Here is a 6,288-nt window from a genome sequence, read left to right on the forward strand (position 1 = left end):
CTTGAATCACACAGGTTTTCTGAAAAACGAAGTCAGAAACAATGAGATAACAAAAAGAGGCATCAGATAGGTCAGAAACAGGAAACCCATTGGTATTTTGTCCGCTCCACTAACCTGAAGGCAAACTACCACCTACTCCCAAAACCCTAGATGCTCTGCCGACCCAAATACCAGTACTAAGTTTACCTTCAACTTTGTATAGTGTTAAATCAATCTCCCTTTCTGTAACTGCATCTCCTCCTAGGCCTGCGTTCACGCTGGAGTGCTTGCTGTGCATCCTGGCTCTCGCCCTGAGAACGCCTAGAAGGATGCAGCAGGTCCTGCACACAGCCTGAAGTCTGGACCCACTGCCTCTCACACTGGGAGCCACGAGAACTGAGGAGCCCAGCAGAATCCAACCCTTTTTAGGGTCTGACCCCTAGCCACGAAATGGGAACAGCTAACATCCTAGCATCCTGCAGTCCAGCAAAGGACTAGCGTACCTAGCGTAGCACAGGTACAGACTATGCATAGTACCCAGCACCTAGCACAGTACAGCTAGCTGTCCACTACTCCTCCATAACAAGATAATTCTTTAATCTTCTCTCTAATCTGGATACTTTTTTTTCCTTTTGCACCTTAGTTGACACACATGCACTACGCGACTAATCTATCTACAGAAAAGCTGCCACAACCCCGCAGCATCTTATAAGAAAAAATAAACACGCAAAATTGTTACCAGCCACCCTTCCCCTACCATCACGTCTCATTTCTTGATATAACTGCCATTCATCCTGCCTGCCCCATTGCTGGCCCAGGAAGCGCCCCAAATCCTTCCCCATCACCTCCTGCCAGCACTCATCCAGGTTAACCGCTGGCAGATGTTCTCTGATGCTCTCATTTTCAGGCTGGGCCCCTAACGCCCTAAGCCCACCCCAGGCAGGATCAATCCTCTTCTCGCCCAACATCTGGGGAGCAGAGGAAACTGCTAGGAGGCCTCAATCACGGCTGGGGCGGGGGGAGGGATGGACAAAACAAAGTCCCCCCTCTGCGGGAGGAGGAAACCCGGCCCCGCTCCCCCCCCCCCCCCCCCCAGCGCTTACCGGCTCCTTGCCCTGCCCGGGGCTCTGCCCTGCGCGGGGCTCTGCCCGCAGGGCCGCGGGGGCGGCCGGGGCGATGCGAAGGCGGGAGGCGCCCGCCACATCTGGGGCGCGGCGGCGCGGCTGGGAGCCCGCCCTGCGCGGCGGCCGCGGGTTCGAGCCCGGCCCCCGGCCGCGCCGCGGCGGAGGCGGCGCGGCGCCGTGAGTGGCAGCCGCCGGGCCGGCCCCGGCGCCGTGCAGGCACCGGGGCGCACACCTCTGCGGCGGGCAGCTGCTGCCAGCCCCGCCACGCTATCGTTGTTATTATTATTATACCTCTTTCTGTACCCCCGCTGCCAGAGGGGACAGCTCGGGCTCCCAGCAAGGGCGGCTCCTGCTCGGGAAAGAGCCCCCGGGAAGGGAGCGCTGGGGGTCCCCGGGGTGCCAGCAGCGCCTCCCGCTGCCCCGCCGCGCCGTGCCCAAGCCCCCGGGCCTGCGGCCGCCCCGAGAGCCGGGCGGGTGTTACGGGAAAGGGCGATAACTTTCAGCAGCAGGCTGAGGAAATATAGAGGAAAGCTCTTTCCTCTATATTGTGGTTTGTTTTTTTCTTATTTTGGCATTTGCGAGAGCTCCTGTTGCAAGCTTCCTGTGCAAAAGCCCGCCTCCACCACAATCCCAGCAAAGCTCCTCTTGATTTGATTCTTCCCCCCGCCCATATTGAATCAGCATGTTAGAAATGTGATTACAGCATCCATCACATTTAAGCACATAAATCTCCTGAAGCACTGAAGTAACCGTACTCATGCAAGCCTCCTGAATCATGCAGCTCAAATTTCCAGAACAATTGAGGATATTAAATCATACCTCAGTACCAGAGCAATCTTACGGCCTGCTGCAGCCTCTCAGATACCATGCTAGGCTAAAAGGGCTCTTACTGATAAAATGGTGTCTCTGGGCCCGCGAGCTCTGGCTCAAAGCGGGGCGCAGCAAAGGGAGCTGAAGGTTTTTGTAAGTGACAGTAACGAAACCCTGCAGCTGCCGCGTGTTGAGGGTGCGCGTTGACTGGTGAATGTCACTGCTGTAAGGGCGAGGCTTAAATTTCAGCTCACTTGGTGTAATTTTATGTCTTCGCTTTGCAACTGATGCTTCCCTGAGAGCGGCCAGAAGGCCGTTTTTCCTGTGAGAAATAAGAGGGGAAGGGATGCAGATTAAAAAAATAGCAACCTGGCCAAGACATTTTTAGACCTGTTAAATGTATTCTGCTATCACTTTACCACTGAGCTTCAAAGAAAAATATCTACAGAGCAAGCGGAAAGTCTCCCGGGGAACGTGATTGACAAGGGCATTTTGGTAGTGGTTGCAGCTCAGGAATGTCACCGTCCTACAAGGGATCTCCCACCTGGGTCCAACGGCAGGAGCTCCCAGCAGCCTGCCAGCCCTCGTTCTGTGTGCAGAATAACCGTCGGGCTCGCGGACCGCGTCCTCACGTACCACGCTGAAACCCCTGGTGTATCACCAGTGGGTACGTAGTATTTGAGAAGGCTGGCTTTCAGCAGCGGCACAAAGCTGCACGTTCTCAGAAGCGCAGCGGCAGCGTTTAGATAGATCCTGGCTTTGACGTAAGGGAACGGTGGCTGGACCTTGATTGCAAACAGAGCTCCTGTGACTCTGTAGATAGGATAGTTCAGCTGCTCGCTGCAGTCTGGGAAGTGCTTGTTGGCACGAAGCTGAGCAACTTCATGCTAAATTGTTTTATCCCCCCACTGAGCCTGAATTCACGTGTGCTGCTTTTCCCTGCTCTCCCACAGATGTGCAGGTAGGACCAGCGGATACAAGGGCATTTGAGGACTTGTTGCACTCATTCCTGTTTCTCTCCACAGTGCTTTTCAGAATGTTTCCTCCAGCAGAAAAATAAGTTTGTTATTCCCTTCCTCTCCTCCATGTTGCTCTGCTCCTGGACTTCCTTTCCAACAACTATTCCTTCAGCCAAGCAGAGGGGAATTTTACAGCTTTTTCCAGTATTAACAGAGATAGGATTTTTTTTTTTCTTCCGACAGTTTCCTGTTATAAAATGGCATCTCTTTGGTGACTAGGGACTACTGGAGATATTTCTCAAATACAAAGCTTGATTTATGACTTCAGTTAGCCCCGGTGACAGACTTAGTTTGACTGCTGGGCCACGCAAGCTCCCATGCCACCACGGGGGCTGTATTAAGGCTGCTGGGGCCTGCTCCGTGGCTCGCTGGGCTGCGGTCCCATCACGGGACACGTCTCTGGGCACCCAACCGCTGCAGTACAGGTACGCATAAAGAAATATGCAATCTCTAACCTTTCTCCTTCATGAGACAGTGTTAGCTAGTGTGGCTTAGAAGTGTTATTTGGAGGTCTGTGTGTAGACAGAAACAGGCAGTGCAAAACTGATACATGAGGAATACTTACTGCCTTATAAATCTGGAGTTTGAGAGACAGAAAATACAGCAGGAACTCCCTGGAGTTGGGCAAGGGGGAGAAGGAGTCATCTCTCCTTCTCCTTCGCTTTTTCCTTTACGCATTATTTGAAGGAAAGCGAGTTTCATTGTCTGTTAGCCTTGGGACCAAATAACGTCCAGGTAGTTGAGTTAATTTTGTTCTAGTCTCCACCTCCTTCTCTTTCTGTATCAAAGTTCTTGAAAGGCAGATGTTTTGTGTGCACCAGCGGTACTCAGAGAAATTAAAAGTGCCACCTCCTACCTGCTTTCTCGCGTCACCTTCCCTTGCCACAGGCACCCACCACTCAGTTACCGTTGCCCTTGGGGCAGTTGTTAAGCCAGGTTACAATCACAGACTTTCACTCAGGTTTCATATATGGAAATAACCCAGCACAGGAGAGCAAAAGCAGCATGAAGATCTGGTTTTTGTAGTGGGACACATCTTACTTGACTTGCAGCACAACAGGCCTTTGTCAAAATACTCTGTAGAGGAATAAAGCCAGCCTAAATCACCATGCTTCCCCAGCACTCTTAGGGGCTGATGAGAACTATTCGCCTAGGTTTTCCCACACACTGGACTCCCAAGGACAAGATACTTCTATTGCATAAGGACTTTCCACTCCCCATCTGCCATTAGATGGCAGCAACTGAATGCGGAATGAGGGCAGGCAGCTCTGCAAGTCCTATTTATCCCGTGGCTTGTGCAGGGATTTCAAGCTTTTCACTTCTAGGTCAATGGTTCAAATCTGGCCCAGGTCAGGAGGGGCCAGAGATCTTTATAATCCGACAGCTGCTCAGCGCCCTGTGCGAGAGCAGTTTGCGGGTTTCCGTTTCTGATCTTGTGGACGAGTGCCCATCTCATCAGTGGCACTAATTGGCACCCCCGCTTGACGCACCGACAAAGAGGCGGATAGATGCTCCAAAAAGACGGAGTTCTCCTCCCTGCACTCCAGATGATTCGACAAAGGGGAGCACTCATCTCTCTGCACAAGCCTGCCCTCGGTAATGAAGCCAGAAGAATGTGTTGGCCCCGTTCCTCCTGTAAGCGAATAGCTGCCCAAAATGATCTCATTCCGGACAGGAGGGTGACAGTTGGGGTCTTTCAGCAGATAAAATTAATTTGTTATTAATTTGGGATATGATATTCAGATAGACTAGTGATGGTGCAATGAAATCCCATCAAACATGTTGTAACACACATGTTATTTACAGCCTCTGTAACTGCGGGGACAAACTCCATCCAGAACTGCCTTACAAGGTGACCTAATTTGGAAAAGAAAACAGATACAGAATTTTCTCACATTAGAAGATACCTCACTGTGACTCCTTCCCTTACAAATTTAAAACCCTATGAGGGACTGGAGCAACTGATACTCTCCAGAGAAACCCATGAGATAAGAAATGAGCCTAGCAAGCATGTGATTGTGATATAGTTCAAGCCTGCGTGTGCATCACTCAGCTTGTTCCGTTAAGATTTGAGGAGCGTGTCACTACGTAAATCCCTTTGGGCAGCTGGGCACCCCTCCAACGTGCAGATTTCCCTCGCTGCTAATGAATCAGCCTCTTTTGCTAACTTACCTCCAAAGCTCATTTACTTGGAAACCAAGGGAGCTTAGGGAACAGGGTTCTCTCCGTGCATAACAATGACCTATTTTAGATACTTCTCCTCACACGGTCATGGAGAAGGGGCAGCAAGAGAGAGTGCTTCTAGCCAAGAGGCATTTCCTGGAACCAGTCCTAAACAATGCCGGGCCATTTCCATTTTGAGACCTGACATTTCATGGTGCCAACGCTGCCACACAACAGAAAATGCCAGTGTGAGCCAGGGATGGGATCCAGCCGCCTCATTCCAAGGACGCGCAGCCAGGCCCTCTGCATACGTGGTTATTACTCTCACAAACAGCCCCCTTCCCATGGAAACCGATAACACAGAACGGGAACGCTTCACAGCGCTCCCAGAGCAGGATGGCAAATGAGACCAAGGGCATGCTTTCCACCTCCGGGCATGTTTACATCGCTGGGCTTTCTCAGGTATCATGAGCAATATAGTGACGGAAACACAGGCATGCATTAAGGAATCTGTCCTTCCTCACCAAGCTCTGTGCTGCTAGACTGCTACCTGCACTGAATTAGTGGTGTAGCTCTATATGACGCCACAGGGAAGACGCATCTGGTACCCCAACAGGGAATGCTTGCAACCAGGAAAGGTTTCCTGTGCCATCTCGTCTCGGAGACACGGGCTACTGCCTGAGCCCAGGAAGAAGCCAAACACTTTGTGGTTTTCCTGAGGCACACCGAGAGGAACAAACACATTATAATACTTTAATTTTGTATTATATTTAACCCAAACCTTGCCAGCCTGAGTAGAAGGCTCAGATCCCAGACTGGAACCCTGCGGTTTCAGCCCATCTGTCATTGATACCTTGCAAGGCCAGAAAGGACCATCGTCCCGAGTGACTCAAATGGCACAGTATATCTTTCGATTAACTCCTGGTTGAACTGCAGCATTTCTGTTAGAAAAGTACCTGACCTACAAAAAAACAGCCAGCGACGGAGGAGAATCACAAGCCACAAGGGTTAAGAACGCATCCCGTATGCACTTCTTCACGAGGCTGAATTTGACCAGTTTCAGCTTCTAGCCCCCAAATGCAGTTGCATCTTTCTGACTACATAAGCTCATTTCCAAACTGCCCTTTCCCTTCTTGTGGTTCTCCTCAAGTCCCTCACCTTTAGGCAAGCAGATCAGCTTCCATTCACTCACG

Source organism: Platalea leucorodia (genome assembly GCF_965183815.1).
Source record: "Platalea leucorodia genome assembly, chromosome: 9".
NCBI classification, from domain to species: Eukaryota; Metazoa; Chordata; class Aves; order Pelecaniformes; family Threskiornithidae; genus Platalea; species Platalea leucorodia.